The 16,480-nt window shown below is 39.6% G+C and overlaps 1 protein-coding gene across 4 annotated transcripts in view; it reads left to right on the forward strand.

Annotated features, from left to right (window-relative positions):
• The first annotated feature begins 3,719 nt into the window (after window positions 1-3,719).
• Window positions 3,720-16,480, forward strand: part of LOC129725958 (methylcytosine dioxygenase TET) — a 296,289-nt gene continuing 283,528 nt past the window's right edge. For 3 of the 4 annotated variants that reach the window (XM_055682423.1, XM_055682425.1, XM_055682426.1), the window contains exon 1: window positions 3,720-3,875. The gene's annotated coding sequence lies outside the window, so the exon portion shown is untranslated. Of the gene's footprint in view, window positions 3,876-4,045; window positions 4,549-16,480 lie in introns of those variants that run through there. The other variant, XM_055682424.1, reaches the window with a different exon arrangement.

Raw genomic sequence — 16,480 nt, forward strand, 5'->3', positions numbered from 1 at the left:
CAGAGGTTTGCTATGTTTACGATAGTTACCCAGCAGTTCGATTGAAATAAAAAAAAACTCATATTATTTCATTAGTTTAGAAGTGTGCTGTGTATCTGAACGATCATTTTCATAAGTATTTTTTTTCCACTGCAAACGAAGACGTTTCTCTGGAAAAAAAAAACATGTTTTGAGCGCTAAAATTGCCTTCAAATTTTATTTTCGGCAAAGTTAAACTTCGTGCTTAATGCGAAACGATCATTCAACGACCGGGAAGTTTAATAACGAACATTCAATCGCTCTTTCTAACTTTCTCGCTATTGCTCAGATCTTTATGAAAATTTGTGAAAATGTTCTCAAGCAGTTGTACTTAAAATTAATGCAATAATTTATTTTCGACTTTTTGAAAACTAAAAAGGTATATAACCCCTTAAGCTCAAATTAGTTGCTCTGGAAAGATTATCACATTTTAACCATTCCTATAAATTTCAGAGCCCCAGAAGTGCGTCAAAGCGCGTCAAATTGTCGCATAATAATTGCTTGTAGGGTTCGTCGCTTCAACATTATGTTTACGAAAAAACTCATTTAAGTCTCGAAAAAAGTTATCTATTCTAGGGGGAACAAAATTCACAGGAATGGTTGAAAAGCATAAAAGGTTAATAAACATTGATTTTTCCAGTTTGAGCTTTAGGGACAAACCTGTGTATACCAGGGTTTTTTATTTCATAAGGCAATAAAAAAATCACTAAAATTGTAATACAGGTCGGACTCGATTATCCGGAGGCTCGATTATCCGGAGACTCGATTATCCGGAAATTCGATTATCCGGAATTTTAGACTCGATTATGTGGAATTTGATTTTTTTGGTGTTCGTTTTTAATTTTTACTATAAAATTTTACCTTTACCATCCCTTCTGGTATACTTGAGACCAAGCATGGAAATTATCACTCACTAGCAATATTCCATGCAAATGTGTTCTTCGATTCATCAGTTATCGTTCAACTATTTCCACTCGCGTACAAGTTGTCCATAGAAACGCTGCTGATTGTTTTTTGCTTCTAAGAGTCCCGAATACCATAGAAGGAGACTGAATGATTCAAACACGTAGTATTTTTTGTATCCAAGTTCACTTGCATTCAACCTTATCGCGAGAATCTTTGAGATATTATCGCCAGTGATACAAAATTATGAATCCAAATGAACGTTAGATTGCGTTCAATTGTTTGCTTACCGGAGCAAGCAGGTATCATCAATGCTTACGGAAACTGTAGCATGGTGCATTAGCATGTGATACTTGAAATCACCAAGAATCATCGTGGTATATCACGGTGAATGCACGACGTGGAGTAGCCGAATTCCGCCTACAAGCAACCAACATTTGAAAGAATCATTGCGATCGCTTGAGTGCAATCGTTTACAATTCTTTCGTGAAACACTCGCTATATGTTGCTCGCTTCGCCTAAAGCAGGCAATACTGAAAATAATAAAAGAAAGCTACCATATATTTCTTTGCCATAAGTTGTCTCTTGCATGCGTGAGAATGTGTAACTTTTAATAGCGATGGTTTGCTAGGATTGAAAGCTTATAAATAGCACGTTCAGAAATGATACCCGAATGATTGTTATGCGATACGATTTTTTCCATCCTTGCTGAGACCATTTATGTTACTTCCGGCATGTTTGGGACACGTTCAATATAAGTGAAAATAATCGATGTCCAATTTATCTTTTTTGCTTCTCAAGATTTACCACTTTTCGCCTCAGAAATGATTTCTGGTTATGCCACTGAATCAAAAAAGTACAATAAGAAAGAGGAAAAACTTATTTCATGTTCGTTAATAGCAAATTTGAATATTTTTTCTGTGATTCGATTATCCGAAAAACTCGATTATCCGGAATGAAATTTTTTTGATGTTCCGGATAATCGAGTCCGACCTGTATAATGAGTTATAGGAAAATACAATTAATTCGCTTATCTCGCGCTGATTTATTGAATAATTAAAAGCTTATGGCGTTACTCTTAGCTGCAATCAGCTCTATGAGTTTTTTTAAGTTATTTGTATAATTTGTCGTAACTTGCTCAAATAAGGGCAGCTATAAGCCAAAAAATTTTGCGAATTTTAAACACGTTCATATAATGCAATATAGAACAGCCAAGGCTAGTGCCTTAGACTACACTGGGTGAACGGGAGTATATACTCTGCCGTCTTTTGATGCACCTCCAGGCTTAACAAAAATGAATCTCAAACTCTAATATTTCATTTTTGCCAATTTAAAGTGCAGGGCAACAATTTTCCACTTTTGTTTACTAAACATTTGGATGCTGGAAGTCATTTGTGTACAAACCGGAGAGATAAACCGGGAAAGACACAATGGTGGTTTCATTGAACGCGACGGAAATAAAGGAATCCACCGGAGTGATGCCAGTAGCTGATGTATCTACATCTAGGACTTCTTTGGTATGAACTGCTTCAATATTTTGTTGAGTGAGTAACTGATTCGATATTTTGTTGGAACAATATGAAGATAGTAATCCATCAATCCATGTGAATATTGGTGCTGAAATGAAGAATAAACTTTATTCGCTCAAGTCAATTCGGCAACCCGCTTTGACCGCCACGTCCTGTGTCCCACTGCATCTTAAAGACGAAGTTTCGACCAAATTCCTTGTAAGTTTAAATTGAAATTTTGTTTATACTCTAGTCTAGTATAAGATAAAATAATTTCTCTGAAATATCATCCCCAGAATAGACCATTTCTCAGAAGGCTTCAGGGAAATTTTTAAAATTGGTTCATTCTGGAAAGTGGTCCATTGTAATCTTTAGGGAATGTTTCTCCGATTAACGTCGTCGCAGTTTCACCACTATTTTCTTCATATTTCAGAAAGATTAAAATATATTTTCGAACTGCGGCAAATTTCAGTTGATTTTTTCAAAACTATTTTCAATTTCAAATAACTTTTAACATTTAATTCATGGACCCAACTTTTCTGAAAAAAGCGAAAATCAAAAAAAATGCTGAAATTCTGTTAAAATTCCAACAGATTTTAAGTTTTAGTTGAATATATTTGAATTTTAACAGAATAATCTAAAGTAATTTTGACCAAAAATGTGATTGATTGAATGTGAAAAAACCAACCAATATCAAAATATTGAAACATCGCACCACCCTATCCGCAACATGAAACACGCGAACGCAAGGACAATCTTCGATAATCGGCTGAAAACGCTGAACACCGATCATCCCGATCATAGGTCCTACTAGTATCATTACCACTAGTCACCTACAACCACCGTTCATCCAGCGTATCAATTTATTCAACGCTAGCTGTGTGAGTGTTTCGATTATAATTATGCTTCATCGTCGTCGTCGTCTTTGCACGCACCTTTCTTCGACTTCAAACCTCCATAGAAGCGCGAGAGCACACTCTGCCATCGCTGCTCTATGGTTTGTGCCGTGTACCGTCGGTGTATTGCGTGTCGGGATCGGCCTGGAAGGACATTGGATAGTGTTGTGTTTCCTATTGGTGTATGTATGCGCTTGTCAACGTATGAGTATTGCTTGCACAACACAACTGTACCTTTGTAACAAGCAGCAGCAAGGAGCATAGCTTGCTCGACGCGACTCGAACACTCACACCTTCATCGGATTTGTTGTGCAAGTGGACGATAGACAGACGTAGACTGTGTATGTTATGCTGCCTTTATGCTACGCTGATGATTATGCTTGTGTGCCGTGGCGAGGCGGCGTTTTTTGCGGTCGTTCGTATTGCAAAGGGACAGTCAGTCAGGAGCAGCAGCACACGGTCGTACCGAGTCCCTCGATGTTTATCGTGCTCAGTTGTTGTGTATCTTTCCGTCGAGTGACAGTATCGGTGTTGCGGACTCCGTGAAAAGGTAAAGAAGGTTTCCTCATTAGAGCCTGGAAGCGTTGGTGGTTTACTGCGCTTTCTATTTTTTTTTATGCAATGTGTGCTTTTTTCTGTTATTGTGGTTGTTTCTTGGTGACGAATAACTGTTATTTGCAGTTTTTTTTATGTGGTTGTTGATTGCATTCTGTGCTGATCTGTGAGTTGTGACCGATTTGTGAACATGATATGGTGCTTTTTTTATTGTGCTCTGCTGTAGTTTATACCGGAATCATACGGATGACGCCAGGAGGATAATTAGGGCAAAGGATCAGAAGCGCGTTGTACGTTTATTGCGGGCGATACGATACGAGCAACTAGAAGAAAGCAATGATTGTTTAGTGATAAGAGCCATCGGAAAAATCGAAACAAAACGGTGTTCCGTTGGAACGAACGAAACACGTAACTGTGCCAATAAAATTGATAAAGCAAAAGTGATGAGCCAACTCACCGAAAACAAACAGAGAGTGCCTACGTGAGAGAGAGATAACGCAGATAAAACAGAGCGCGCGAATAAAATTTGTTAGGAATATTTAAGTACAGAGATAAAAAATGAACCATGATGATACAAAGGAAGTTGCCTATATTAAATCAAACCAATTGTGTCTAATCAAAACGCGCGCCATTACCGTGCGGAACGCAACTGGCAGAGTAAAAGAGAGGTAGCGAATTGTGCGAGAATGCATTTTGGTGATAAAGTGTGATAACAGTTTGGCTCACTTTAGCTGCGTTTATCGTTAGAAAGAATTTAGTGTGATTGAAGCAAATTTAGTGACGTGTCTGGTGGAGTGAAAACTGTTCGGAAGATTTCCGCATATATATTTTATTGGATTTTCAGTGCTGAACCACGCGTCTCCATCCTAGATATTAAAACGTTCGGCGACGTCGTTGACGACGGTAGCGACAGCTGAAACGCCACCAGCATCAAAGACTAACGAACGGACGGACGGATGGAGAAGCGAACCACAAACAAGCAACCGAAAAAGGAATAAGTATTTACTGATGCCACCTTCTTGTTGAACAGCACACATCTGCTGCATTCGAAAGCCACGTTTATAGAGGACTTGAAAGCTTTCAGCTATTTTTTTTATTTTCCTTCAACTTATCGCTCATCCTGCTTCCAACGTCGGAGAAAATCTATTTTAGTATTTAAACTCCTCCCATGGTCGGTCGCAACTGGAAAACTGTGTCTGTTCGTTCGATTACGTTCTCGATGTCAGAATTCGGTGACAATGTTGATCCGGATATGCTCGACTCGAATGCAATCGTGTCTCCAGGATAGTCCGGGGCCCCGGCCGGGAACTGCACGAGCAAGAGTGAGCGGGGAAGTGATACGGAAAATACGTATTACGTTACCGTTGCACCAAAAAGCAATGCCCTGCCAGAACCCGTGTAAGCTGTGTTGTGTCTGTTCGGTTTACCGTTCATACGCTCTCGGGGTGCACTTTTTTTTTGTCTGTTGTCATTTATTACCGAGAGAAGATGAACAGGATGGAAAGGATGGGAAGCTTCTCACGAACTTTGTGTTACGTGAGTCGAAATTCGCTGCATCCTGCGGCGGACAGACGGGTTTCGTGTGCCCTGGTTTTACCGAGGAATCCGGCGGGACAGGCATGATGTCTGCTTCGCCACTTACAGGGCTGGCGATTCGTTTGCTTCCAATGCAGGAATCGTGTTTTTGAAGTACGTATCTGCTGCTTTGATTGGAAGTAGCGACTTTGAATCGTCTAGCTAGTAATGCTTTTCGGAGAATAATGTCTCACGTTCTGGGTATGAAGCTCGAGAGTAATTCTAAAATTCTGTAGAAATTTACTGTACTTATCAAAGTTCAGGAATTTGATTGTTGTCTTCCAAAACATTTTGAGCGTCTTTAATCTCGTTCTTCTCAGACTAACTGAAAAAACCTATGCTTCTGATTACAATGTTTACATGACTCAATTATAAATTATTTGCTCAATATCTTGCATTCTTTGCTCACAATTTTCAAACATCCAGAATGTAACTTACGAGCGAAGCACTGAAAATTACGATATTAATTACCTTAGAGTGGCAAAATATGTAATGTTACTAGCCTCAGCAACGTTCCCTCTTCATCTCCACAGAGCGTAAAAAAGTTTTTTCCTGTGCCTGGTTTTTTTTATCAAACCGTTTCATAATATGTTACACAACATGTAACAACTTTTCTCTTTTCATACATACGCTCGGTATCAGACCAACCTTGTTTTAGACAAACGGTCTAAAAAGTAATTGCAGAGAAAATACATATATACATAGGAACGAAAAAAGTTATATGCGAAAAAGTAACATATTAATTAGCGAATATCATTATTTTTTATTGCCAACCCCAGTTACAACCTAACTGCTGTCAAAACCCTTCTTTGTTCGCTTGGTTTTGACCTAAGCGCACCGTAAATTTTGTCAGTCCACACAAACGTATGCGCTTATTTCGTAAACAACTATCTGACATCTCTTTCTTACTTGCATCAGAAATCGTAAAATCATTCAGTAAGAAAATGGGTTCCCTGGTTTGTGTCACCGAAACAACTTTGAGTTAGGCTTTAGAATTTTCACACAATGTTCTTTAATACCAAACCAAACGATTGCATAGTATTATCGATTTTTATGAAGCCGACTGATGAGGAGCAGTTCCTTAAGCCTGTATTAGACTCTTCGACCAGTGGTCAATTATTTGACCTTTTGACATAATGGTCAAATTTATTTGACATCATGATTGTTGTTTGCCCATGTTTGTAAAAATTGGAGACTGAAAAATAATTATCTTCGACCAAATTTTTATCTGTCAGAAAGTGATAAATATTTGACGCTTGGTCAAAGAGTGTATAAGAGCCTTTAGATTATCGATATTTTCAGTGTCAGCACATTTATTTTCTAAGGCATCTTAGCAACCAATGCTCATTACAACGATGCATGAATTTCGTTTACCATATTCAATGACAGAACAGAGGAATGAATATCAAAAGCCTCGAAAATGCTATACAGAGAAGTTTCGGTGATTATCCATTTATGTTTTGATTTTAATTTTTGGCTATCAATGTCTCAACACGAGTGTTAATACTTATCCGGTCGGTGTTTATCGGTTGGTTGGTATCATTAATATTATCGTATGCATGGGTAGTAGATTACACTGGTCGACAAAAGCGAATGCCCTGCTGCTCAAAATAGTTAACGCTTCTTAACCATTCCTATAACATTTGGTGCCCCTAACCGAGATGTCCAAACGTCAATTAACGTTAAAGTTTGTTTGTTATGTTTACGAGAAAACTCATTTAAGTCTATTAAAAAAATGTTAGTGAGTAGGGCCCAAAATTCACGGGAATGACTATAGATCATTGAATGTAATGATAGTGAAAATTCTCAGCAGTGATTAGTAGACCAGCTCAATGGCCTTAAAAAAACCCAAAACACACTAACCAAGAAATGCATGTCTTCAACAACCTTTGCTCAGATTTCTTTCTATTGAGCGAAGCTCTTGGTCACAAAAATACCAACGTTGACTTCGTACCACTCCATCACCGGTTTCAGGCAATGGCTCGATGCCAGATGTGGCCAAAACAGAGTGTCACATTCGTGGTACTGGAAAAAGGGCATACTAGGTGCATTTGTCGACCTTACTCTTCCGATACGACTCCGAAACAACCAGGCAGAATTTTCCGACCAAAAACTCCATGTCGGGGATCTGCTTGGCGTCTACTTTAATGTACGTCTCAGGCTTATGACATAGTAAGCACGAATAGCGTCGCGAAGGATTTGCCTTGCCATTGTTAAATGTATAGCTCTGCTTAAACAATCTCGCACGCTTAGCCTAGGGGCTAATAGCAGTCTCGATCAACTAGATTAGTTGAGAGAATTCGTTATCGATATTGTTTTTGGCACATTTTGCATGTGTAGGATAAGTACAACGATACACCGTGCCCCAGTGCTGAGTCAAGAAAATTTCCAGCTCGAAAAGATCCTCGACTCGATCGGGAATCGAACCCGATACCACAACCGTGTGGGAGAGCTAGCCGACCGACATCGCTAACCACAGAACCACGGGGACCACAGTAGCTCTGCTTAAGGCTGTTAACCCACGGCAAGGCTAATCGAATCGCGACACCTTTCGCGCTTACTATGTCATGGTCTCAGCGTTTATTACTCATGGTGCAACTTTCTGGCGCGAGATACGGTCACCATATTCTGTTTATCGGTTCGATTAAGCTCCTGTAGAACTGACCTGGATTATTTACTACCCCACTTATATTTTTTGTCGAAGCACTTCTTGCTTGAAGGCCATCTCGATAACCACTTGACAGGTCGCTGCGAAATTTTGCTCATGTAAACATTAACATTAACTCTAATCTAGTTTTACCCCAAAATTTCATCAATATTTACCCATGCAATAAAGTGCAAAAATGAGTCATGCATTTTTTGTTTGAGTATAATCGTTATGCACAGGGTGTCACCGTGAAAGTGATACACTTCATTTATGCCATAATATTAAAACAAATGAATACTTCTCCACTGGTTCTTTTTGAACATCATGTTAGAGTAGTGAGGTACAGTTGAAATATGTCGCTCTTGCATTTGGTTACGACCTGAAAACAATTGGCAAAATTATCATAAGCCGCACGCACGACTTCGGTCGGCATTTCATCTCAGGTTCGCACTAAACGGGTTTTAAAAGGTCAAAGTCCTGTGTTTGACTTCAGCCAGTTTTCCGAGCATGTACTTCCAAATGCTGAAGTCCAATGGATTAAAATCGGGAGAGGATGCGGCCCATTCAGAGGTGCTTCCGTTGCACCATTTCTGAACCATAAATGCCTTTTGCGCTGGCGCTGAATCTTGTTGGAAACAGAATTTTTGGTCTTTAATGACCTGTTGCAAATAGTACTCCTTATAAATTTTCACACACTTGTCGATGAATAGCAGTGGAAACTATCCTCTGTTGGATATTGCTTCCCAAAACATCACACTTGAAACATTCTGAAATCGTTCCACTCCTCTTTCATCGATTGGAATGTCACGAAGACATATTCCATACACACGATCATTCTGCTTGTTCAAAATAGCCTCCAACGTAAACAATATTTCATCTGCAAAAAATATGTTGTGAGCAGCGTGCGTTTTCAATAGCAATCGAGATCTGGCAACCCTGCCGGAAATATTTCTGCATGATAATCTGTGAAATTTTTGTTTCTTGAAGGCATCGTATCGAAGGTTATTTTTGGTTATTTCATGCGTAGTGTTATGACTCATGTTCATTTCACGAGCCATTTTCTTTGCCGACCGAGCGGGAATTCGCTGAATACGTTCTTCAACCGCTTTGATCACCACTGTAGTCTGCACACTCCGTTTTTACCCAGTTTCTGCTTGGTAACAACCAGGCCTGTTTCCTCGAATCGTTTGATGGTCCTATTTACGAATAATCTGCTCAAATTCAGATGTGATGTTTCCTCCTGATTTGTATGTTACTTATTCCGGCAAGATACAAAATCTTGATTTGTTCCCTACTGGAGTCCATTGACCATTTTCCTCTAAATAAGTAAAACACTACCTTTCACCTCACTTACACGTGAACTATGAACATGTGTCACAATACTCAATTATTAGGGTAGGCCTCCCGATGCGAAAAGAGACACTCAAATGTTTGTAGCATTTTCACAGTGACACTCTGTACGTCGAGAATAAGAGCCTAGAAAACGTTTTGAAAGTAGTTCATTTGTTTTATTTTTATCTTTCATCATGGTGATTTCACTTTTTCCACAAAATTGCAATATAAAACCAGTATATAATATTAACTGCTTGCTATTTGTGTTGAACTTGTACTTGTGAACTACTAGTTTCTACAGTTGTGTTCAAAATAATAGCAGCGCTTAATACTTTTCCAATATAATTATTATCATTCACGTGTGGGTCGCCGATGTTATTTACAAACCATATGATTATAGAAAAGTGACATCTACCGTTCAAAACTCATTTTTTTTTAAACATTTTAATTTCAAAATAATAGCAGTCAAGTACGATTCCAATCAAAGTTGAAGTTGATAAACTGGACTTGACCGTAAGCTCTGTTACAGTCAGACGATGATTGTCAAAAGCTAAACTATGCGTCTTTGGAAGATACCATTGTTGACAAAACTTCATATTTTGAATCGCCTAAAGTTTGCTAAAAAACACATACTAATAAGCCCAAAGAAAAATGGCTTCATATTTTATGTACGGATGAGCCCAAAACAATTCTGTTTGGATCGAAAGGCTGTCGTCAGTGCATTAGACCTCCACCCAGCACGAAGTACCAACCGCAGTACACAATTATGACAGTAAAAGATGTCGTGGTTACCATAAGATACTTTGTGAGGTTATATTACCATACGCTGAGGAGAACATACCACTAAAGTGAACAGAGTTCCAAGACGACGATCCAAAATATACGAACAAACGTGCTAAGACGTGGTTTAACCAGAATAAGATTGAACTTATGAAGTGGTCAGCGCAGTTTCCGGACTAAAACCCTATTGAAAATGTGTGGGGCAATGTCAAACAGGATGCTTATCAGACTAAGCCAAAAAATGTAACAGAAATATAGTCTATAATTCGTGATTCGAGGGCTGGACTTTTTGAAACGAAAATAATATGCAGCTGCAGCTGAAAACAATGGTTACATAACAAAGTATTGCAGTTTACAGGGTGTTCACTAAGTTCGAATACACTTTAAAAATGTGTTAAAAAATGGAAATACAAGATATTCATTCCTGAATCAATTTTAATTCAAGCAGTATTTATTGAGAACCTTTATGACATATTAATTGAGAGCACACCCCCTTTGTGCTTTATCACGAGCTCGAGACGTCTAAAATGAATCGCACGCGGCACGCACCTGGTCCATCAGCTTTTCGTCCCAGATCTTGGAAAAAAGTTTCTTTTTCAAATTAGCCCATAGTGCTCACTTTATGTTCATTCTGCTTGGCCAGCTTGTACGACTATACATAAAAGTTCAGAGGATTAAGGTCCAGGGAGCTAAGAGGCTACTAGGTTTCATCGAGAAAACTAGTCAAATTCTCCCTACACCATGCTCGGGCGATTGATATCATAATTTATTTTCAATATCACCACCTTACTTTTGCATACTTGCTAGGGTAATAATATACTAGATATTAAAGCAAAAAATATATTTATAGTCTGGCTGACGTTGCTGAGTAGAATTTATCACGGTCCCGACACTGGAAGTACTAGATTTATTTAGATTTACAAAAGTACGCTTGATTTGCGCCAATTTCCTACTTCGGAAACATTTTTAGGCCAAAAAGAGTAAACCTCATTCATTTCTTTTTGTGTAACAACTTTATGGACCGTTTCTAGAACAGCAAAAAATGAATTTTTAGTAATAAACCACAATATGTGAGTGAGAAGTAATGGCTATTTCTATCCCCGGATCTGATATCGAGTTTATTGAAGAATATTCCAAGCGCACTTCAATCATTCAATCATATCCCGCATCAATAATTTCGGTTTCTTCACCTAATAAACTAAAAGCCGAAACCCGGCCCGGAGTTTTTCCCGGAAAAATAGGTAAAATCTGTCAACCGTCGCCTTTTCGGCGAAAATCCTCATTACCCCAGTAGCCCGAAATCAGGAATCCAACTGGAGATTAGGGGCCGATGAACGAAAGAAAAATCACTCCACGATAGCGCAAGCTCTTCAAGAAGAGCTCTGACTCAAAGAGCCAGCCGAAAAGAAAAATCATCAGGCTCTTGTACTTGCTCTGATGCGGACGAGACACAGAGCGGCGAAGGGAAGCAGGCAAACTCTGCGTTTTCCGTCCGTCCCTCCGTGGACTTTCCCAACAACATCGCGATCCGGGCGGGAAGGGGAAGCTTCTGCCAGACGGACCGTTTTTGAATGTGCGATCATCGGAGAAAATTGAGACACCTGGACGACGGCATGGCTGAGGCATGAGAAAATATAGCCAGAACGGAATCGAAAGACGAATGAGCCGAAAATTGTCGAAAAAAACGTGAAGGACCCATCAGCAGATCCCGAGACAAAGAAAAAGAAGGAACCTTTCGAGGTTGGGTGATGGTTGCTCGAAGAACGGGGCAGGAGGGAAACTTTGGGACGTCGCTCAAGCATCGTCGTGGTATTATAAATGACCTGCTGGAAGTGAATGAACCTTATGTTTGCTTTGCTTTGCTCCGGTTTTTCCTCCGCTCGACCGTACAGCGACCACTCTGCGCGGCGGCCTGCGTCGCACGTTTTGGCCACTGAAAACGGATAAAGTAAATCGCAGTTTTTGCAGAGTGACGACGGTGGGAGGAGGTTCGATTTTCGATTGATTTTCTGCCAGCTTTTTTTTTTTGTGTGTGTGATACGTACGGTGGAGGTAGGTTAAAATGAAGCGGTTGGTGTGGCACTTTTAATCACGTTCATCGAAGCACGTGGAGAAAAGTATTGCCCCGGGGGAGTCACTGACAGCTGCTGGTTGGACCGCGGAACCCTGCACCATCGTTATCACAGTCACATCTGTGAAAAGAAAGGGAAAGGGAGAAAAAATTTGTAAAAAAGAGTACCGGAATGGTTTCAACACCTTTTTATCACGAAATCATCAGCCATAATCAGATTGTGCCGGCACAAAGAGGCGAAGTTCAAGTAGGGGAAGGTAACGGCTGGTACAGTAACCTGACTCGGTTTGATGGACTGTGATGTGAGCTTTTGTTGTTGATATGCGGGAATCGTCACGCACGCAGATAAAACTGGGCATAACAAATGCAAAAAGAGATTTATCGATAGTTGTTCTATTGGCGGGAAATCGATTTCGGTACACATACGTGTGGGATGTCTAAAAGTGCTAAACAGACGAGAAAGAAAAACACGGAAATAGCGCGGAATAATTCATTGCATTCGCTGTATAAAGCCATCCACCGAACTGTTAAAACACAAGTCGAGCTTGTCCACCCTGTTTCCGAAATGAAAACCTGGAGTGCTTTTGTACATAAATTCAGGCAAGATTCGTAACAAGAGATTAAGACCTAGTTGACCTACATACGACACTCTTTTCGGTAGGTAACCGAACGACGTATTCTGCAGCTATATGTTCTGCGCTTACCGCTGGATGGAGATTGGATTTCGTAATGAAAGGAACCTGCGCCACAAGAGGGCTCTCGTGTTTCCAGTTTGTAATTAGTTATTTGTTAAATGTTTGGTCGTGGAAAGAATCCGACCTCTTCCTATTCCTCGTTCTCCTCGATGGCACCGTCGGTGGAATCGTGTCAAGAGAGCTTGAAATTTTTGCACTGCAATAATGCAACCAGAAACAAACGGTTGCAACGATGCGATTGCGATTTCGCTATGGGAAAATTGTGTTTAAAAATAGAATAATTAGGTGCTTGCAGTAGTCAATTTTGTGAAATCATGATCTCGCAACTCTAACGTAAATTAGTTGACATGTTGTTGAACTGACAGGGGAATGTTAAACATGTTCATCTGACGTTATGAGTATTTTTTGGTTAGGAGGAGGAGAACTAATGAAAATTAAAAAAAAAAAAAAGAAATCACCCATCTAGTTTATCTTTTACGAAAGTTGTCTGTATTCATTCCTGAAATGTTCAACAACGTATCTTCCAATCTGCAAGCTAAGACGTATCAATAAGGGTTGAACCTGACACATATTGTAACATCTCTAGGAAACCAAATCGTACGAAAATGCAAGACTGAGGAGTGAGCCTAGTCTCTAAGCTAACTTTTGCAGAACATTATAACTCTATAGTGTGACGTGACAAACACATGCATAAAAAATGCTTGGATCGTCCAACTGAGTCTTGTGGTGTATTAATCCGGCTCATTGAGCCTCATTTAGAACTTGGTTTTCATAGCGATTGCTATAAAATTCTGAACGAAAGGCGCAGATCAAAGATAATTACATGAAACTTTGTAAAATTAATTGGTTTATTTACACTAATTAGAGAGTCTTTTGCCACTGCCAGATTATATTTTTTATTGGGCATCACGGCAGTGCCCTGTGTGAATAGAAATTAATGACAAAAGGCACGATTCTAGTAAAAAACCTTAAAAGCTTCATCCATTCCATAACCGTCATACAGTTTATCCTAAACATCTACCACCGACTCTATCTGACTCATCATTCGCAAATTTGCCTGCTTTCCGCCATGGGGCCTCGGTACTTACGACGATGCACAGTGGTCTGGAACTGCATATAGTCGGAAAAAAGTCAATTTTTCAACTTGATGCATCGAGCAAGCCCTCTTCGGCTACTGACATACTGAGGCGTCAAATGAAGCGAAGCGTTGAGCGTATTAGAAGCGGAATAAACAGAAGCGTTGGGTGAAGCTTCCTATGACATACTGGAGCGAGCGTCGGAAATGCGTTGTGTTGTCATATTCCTAGATTCCAGCAGCGGTTTCGTTTAAAGGAAATATGAATTCGTCCAATGAAGATTTGTTTGCTTCTTCAAGCACAGTAAATCACGTTTTTAGTAAACATGGAGATTTTTTTTATGAAGAAAAATAATATTTCTGAAGTCAGTTGCGCTACAGACGTAGTAAAAAATATAAGAAATTATTCTAAATTTTAAACCCGCTGACCCCGAGTAACGTTCAACTAGTTTATGATATCTGTTCAGTATGTTAGGCATGCAATATCAATCAAAAATACCAGTGTTATTTTCCTGACGACATGAAAATTTTTCCCGATATTTTCTATATTGAGGACCAAATAAAGCGAATAAAAAGCACCTGGCGATATCAGATTTAGTCTGAACATGGTATTACTGCACTAACATTTTTTAAACATTTTAACATTTTGTTAACCGAAAATGTATTCTATTTGCTTTTTTTCAATAACCAAACCAAAACAAAGCAAATGTAAAGCACCTTGCGATGAAAGATTTTGTCTGAACAAGGTATTACCGCGTGAGTATACGCGCGTCAAAACACTACTCGTTCTGTTTCGCCGCCTCTACCGACGCGTCGTTGCCGCTTGAGTATGACCGGTTTGAGCGTTTCATATAGACGTTCGAAGAAGTAGCTCGGACGCTTTTGCGACGCTTCTTGCTTCGCTTCATTTGACGCCTCAGTATGTCGATAGCCTTCGGGAATCATTTCTGCAGGGTTTAAGCTAGTGAAAAATCATCAGAATGTTCTGATTATTAATGTTGTCATACATTTAACGTAGTTGAGAAAGTAGGCTTCTTGTTCACTTACGACTTCTTTATTTTCACGTTGTTTTCCCAGGTGATTTATTATAGAATGCAGAAGTAGTAATGACTGTTACAATAATGTCTAAATGATTAGAAAGCCTGACTCTAGCATTCTAACAACTTCAGATATCCTTTTCAAGTTGTTTCATGGAAATAAGCACTCCACAAAATAAGTATAATGAAATACTTAGCACTCTAACTTTATGTAGAGTTTTAAATGGTATCCCCGCCGATACCCGCGCTCATTCAAAGACTAAAATGTTCCCTCGTGTTCATAGAGACAGGAACAAAAAAGTTTTCTGAGCAATTTTTGCCGAAACGTTCACAATATCAAAAACAAAAACGAGCGTTCGACGCGCAAGCGGCTATTTTTTAGCAAGCAATGTTAGCTTAGAACGCCACTCATAAAATTAAAATTCAAACTACTCAAATATTAATAGCCATCACGCATACCTTAACTTTGTTTGATATACCTAGATCGTGAAATTCGAGATTTTTCGGGTTTTTCTTCTTAAACATGCTATAAGTAGCCGTAAATCATGTTTTTTGAGATTAATTGCTAAATTTCTCAAAAAATACATCAGGTACTAACTTTATATCCAAGGAAGAGTTTCTCAAAATACTATTCTCTACAAACTTTCTTTAGACATTATCCTTCTATGTTGCTTCCTTGAGAAGTTAGCGATAGCGCCGCCCTACTGGTGAAATTTTGAACTCGTTCATCTAGGAGGCAATCCTTAGTAGTTGTTAATTTCGCCCTGATTTCAGTTCTTTCCGACCACTGTGCGATGAAGACCCCCAGCAGAGCCCACTTTTATTCTGTGTCTTCCACGTTTCGCGTGTCTGTTTCTGCTGCCGGATACACTGCACCGATTTGCTGCCATCGTTTTCACCGTCATTCCGATCTCCATAAATAGCAAACATGGAAGTAGACCAGGACAATTTCGACAACGACTGCGACTGCGGTCGTACAGACAACGATGATGACGGCGACGATGGCGGCGCCGCTACAGTCGTTGTCGTAAAAACGGAAAATACAGCCGAAAATCATAACAAAAACAACGCCGTTCGCACACAAGAGTAGCGCGCCGCTGAAGGTGGCTGCGACGACGTTGCTACGACCACCAGTGTAACCGCTTTTCGTCGGCTGGAACAACTGGTAGGAAATTTCCCGAAAACAAGAACCTTCCGTGTGCCGAATGGCGAAGTGTTTTCCATGTGGAAGAATCATCGCCTGTCATCAACGCAGTGCAATCATCAGTGGCGTTGTGTCCCCTTTCAGACAGCTAATACTTGTACGTATGCCCAAGACGAAGTTCTGCCGAGTGTTAGAAAACATTTCGATAGGAAAATACACTGAACTTGAACTTTTCCACCCACAC

Source organism: Wyeomyia smithii, chromosome 2 (assembly GCF_029784165.1).
Source record: "Wyeomyia smithii strain HCP4-BCI-WySm-NY-G18 chromosome 2, ASM2978416v1, whole genome shotgun sequence".
Lineage (NCBI taxonomy): Eukaryota > Metazoa > Arthropoda > Insecta > Diptera > Culicidae > Wyeomyia > Wyeomyia smithii.